We start from the raw sequence: 4276 nt of genomic DNA on the forward strand, positions 1-4276 counted from the left end.
TTATTCATTTCTGAAGATATTCGACACTACTTGTACGTGCTTATGATCAAATTAAGTTCCAATAAAATACTTTTAGGAAATGAAAAAAAACTGCATTTTACAACTTCTATTGTATAGTGGTAGTAATGGTGATGATGTTTTATTTTCAATCAACTTCAAGAAATGAAATTGGGCTATATTCAAGAGCTCCTTGAAAATTAGTTACAATTCGAGTATAGTTGTGCTTGGACTTTCCTATATCATTTAGTGATGCACACAAGTATTTTATCGTTATTTCTATTGCAATTTTTTCGGAATTGATGTTCTCTCTGTCGCCAAATTGTTGTCTATGCATCCAAGATACAAATTACTTTTACAATATTAACAATGATATGAATAACTAATATGGTAATGTTAATAAATAACAATTTCAATAATTTCTGTAAAAACAATAGATTTTCATTACAAATTTTTATACATGAATAATAATGAAGCGAGTGATTTAAGAACTCAAACATAATTGCTTCAAGTCAGGCGACCTATAAGTGTGAAAATAGGTTACCAATTGCGGCTTATGTTAAGATCGATAATATATCTACGTTTGCCGCTGACCAATGTTAATAAACTTACTTTGCACAATTTTTTCACTTGATAAAGAAGGAATATGATTTTTCAAAATCTGGAATAATATCAATATTAGATTTTAAAAAACCTGACAGCTGAGAGAATTTTATTTTGCCTCACACAATCGTATATAATAAGATAATAAGGATATTAAAGGTTGCAGATCAAGCACAACAGTTTTGGCTTAAATGGCTTGTTTTAGCTACTAAGTTAGGTTATGCAGCTGCCTCGAGTATCTTAAACACAAGAAGAAAATAATTTACTATGATAATGAAATACAGCTGCATTAACAGGATATATAAACCCATACACACGAAGAAAATTGAATGAGGAAAATTCTTTCAGAAAAAATTTGTGACGGTATTGAAAAAAATATTAGCTCGTGTCGCGTCTGTCTGAATAGCGTGAAATTAAGACCTAAGCTTGCAAAATTGTCTCAAAATGCACGCTTGGATGCAATATAATTGCAACGAATGCAGATAAGATAAGTTACAAATCTATTTTACATTTTTTAAAATTGCGAGAAATTTTGAAACTTTCTAAATTTAACTGTCACATCATGAAGAAATATCATTTCATGACTTTAATGTGTTGAAGATAGATTATTACAAAATAGTGTCCGAGGTTCACGCTGGTTAAATTTAGCTAACAAGATATGAAAAATTCGAATTTTTATAGAATTTACTATAATTATAAAGAATTTACTGTACATTCAGTCGTAACCTGATGTCCAGCGATTGGAATTATATATCTTGATCTAATAAATTATGCATCTATCCCTAACATCTTAATCATTACGAAAATAAAACTTAATCATTAATAGTTAAATACTCAACAGGAAGTTAGATTTTTTGATCCCACTATCTGTTCAAAATACATCTTTCAGCAAGCAATAAAAACTTCATAACATATTTTCGTTTAATATTGATGAAATATCTTCTCTAGGCTCATCAAATATTATTCCAATGTTAACTTTCATTTTTTTAATTACAACTTCTTAACTCGAAAAGTTTACATTTTTTAAATTTTAGTATCCCATTAATCATTGCGTAGGACTTTTTATTATCATGGGTGACCTTTATTGTAATGAGCCCATAACCACACTATGTATTCCCAGACTTATCATGGCATTTACACCTACCATAAAAATCGTACAATCATATTACAAAAATGAACTAATCAATAAAAATCACTTAATCTAATCGATTTTTCATCTATCTTCATCGCATACAATTATTTGATTGTAGAAAAGTTCCTGTAGCCCCACGATACCTGACGATTAGAATGTCACGATACAGCCGATAAACTCGTAGGTGTTCTTACAGCAGCGCTCCCGTCTGAGATAAACCAATTATTATTGCATGTATAATGTAAAGAGTAGGTAATTATTAACGTAAACCAGCCAAACCAATTATATCCAATTGTTCTGTCTCACAGACCTCATGCATTCGTCAGCAGGTGTCAGGGCATCGAGCTCAAGAATCGCCTAACGGATTGAACGTGTTTCGTCCTGCTGGACATTTCATTTCATTACAGAATAAACGTTTGCACGACATCTAACCGACTGGCTTAATTATTAAATTGATTACGAAGACTTTTCATATTATTAGAAATTTTGGTCAGTACAATAATTATACTGAGAAAATTAATTAGCCTAATAATAAACACAAATTTTAGTCAACTGGTTTTGAAAATGCTCTTATACTTTGGTTCCACATACATACTGCCGAAACAGCAGGAATAGAATTTTAGTTCAGTAATGAGTAATATTTTTACGTGAGAAAAATTTTATGACTTCATGGGTATTTGTAATTAACTTCCAAACCTTGATGAAGTTCAATGTTAAAATTGAATTGATGACGACGAGCCAAGCTGAGGCAGAGACCTATACGCATTAAACTCCATAGGCTCGCGGTGAATTTGAATAGAATTTAAATTTTTAATCTTTTTGTAAGAGAAACTGGAGTCTCACTATGATATCATGGCCGTAAGAAATCATACTTAAGCTGATTGAAAAAATATTAAATCAAATGAATGTCATGTTAAAGGATTACATTCGTGAATACATTCCTATCTGATATTATTAATTTGTTTTTTCATTCAGTTCCAATAATATATTTTATTTATTTAATATTCAGTTCCTATGCTGGTACACCTAAAGAGACTGTACCAGCATAGAATTTCAACAAGCGTTAGTATTTCAATAAGGATCGATCCATTTACCTATCCAAACATAGCATGAATATTGGATGTTTAAGATAGAAATTTTGAGTTGACTGGTAAGGAAATATCCTCCGATGATCCGCCTTTCAACGCGCTGTGAGTTGGACTGTTCATCTCTGTCACGGACATCAAAGGACAGGATTCAGATTATTTTGCGGAATCAAAAGATGAGAATAAATTATACTCGAGGCGAGAAGTACATTAAAACAACTTGAATGTACCTACATCGGCCAGTTAAATGTAAGTTGAAGCAAAAGTTGTAAGTTGAAAGGTGAATGAAGCTGAGGGAATCAGAATAGTGGTCAGTTTAATAGTGAGTAAACTAAAGAGCCTAAACAATTCTTAGTATGTCCTGTTCTTCGACGATATGATGAATTGCAAACAGAATCAAACAGAATTTCATTCGAAACATCAATAATAATTCACGATAAGTTGTCCCCATAGTTTTCCAAAGTTAAACCATATAGTCGTGCAACCCATTACTGAATAGAACGAGCATCGGTAATGGGTTATTCTAGCCTTTGGTGAGACTTCATTATAGTATGCAAAGAATTCATTTACAAAAAAAAATCAATTAAATATCATTAAGTACCTAAGTGCTTGAATATTTAATTTCTAGAAAATAAGATGCATTATTTTAACCATTTAACCAGGAAAATAAAAATGCTTCAATTAAAACAATAGTGAAATACAAACCCTCTTTCTTGAATCTAAGGTGTGTTGATTCTTCACTCCTCTCCTACCAATACATTGTTGGCCTGGGAAGTTGTAATGAATGTCAAGGATGAATGGTAAAACTTACACTCTAAATTTCTTCTAAGCTATCTAGAAACTTAGGATCTTTGAAGAATTACAGCCGCAATCTTAGATCCGGAAATTGTACTGAAGGATATCTCCATATTTTTTACAAAATTCGCCATATTTGGTGTCCGATAAAGCCAGAGATAGTTGAACTAAAGTATAGAAGCCAGAAAAAAATTATATTCGATAAAACAATCAGCAGTGCAGGAAGTCGCAATTTTCTTCTTCTGGAACTGTTCTTATTGTTTGGAAGATAAAAAATTTCATTATTTATGAAGGAGAGAGATCACTATACAATAATTAACCTGATAAAAATTGTGATTACCTTTAAATTGAATCTTTGATTTTTTATTTCCAAAATTTTACTCATTTAGATAGAAACGATCATGTTCGGAAAAATATTCATGCCATTATCAAAATTATTCGCCGAGTATTCATGCCACAATTATTTGATTGACTTACGCACACATTGCATGGTGTATCGCCCAAAAAAACACCAGAAGTATGACCTCGCAATCGTTCGTCCAAACAAAACAAAATGGTTGAACAGAACATTTCATGTGAGACATTTTCAAAGCAGGGATTTACTTGAGGGACAAATGACAAAGGGGATGGGGGATGACATAGACTGGGGCATGGACAAGGACAA

Source organism: Hyalella azteca, unplaced genomic scaffold (assembly GCF_000764305.2).
Source record: "Hyalella azteca isolate HAZT.00-mixed unplaced genomic scaffold, Hazt_2.0.2 contig14089, whole genome shotgun sequence".
Classification (NCBI taxonomy): Eukaryota; Metazoa; Arthropoda; class Malacostraca; order Amphipoda; family Hyalellidae; genus Hyalella; species Hyalella azteca.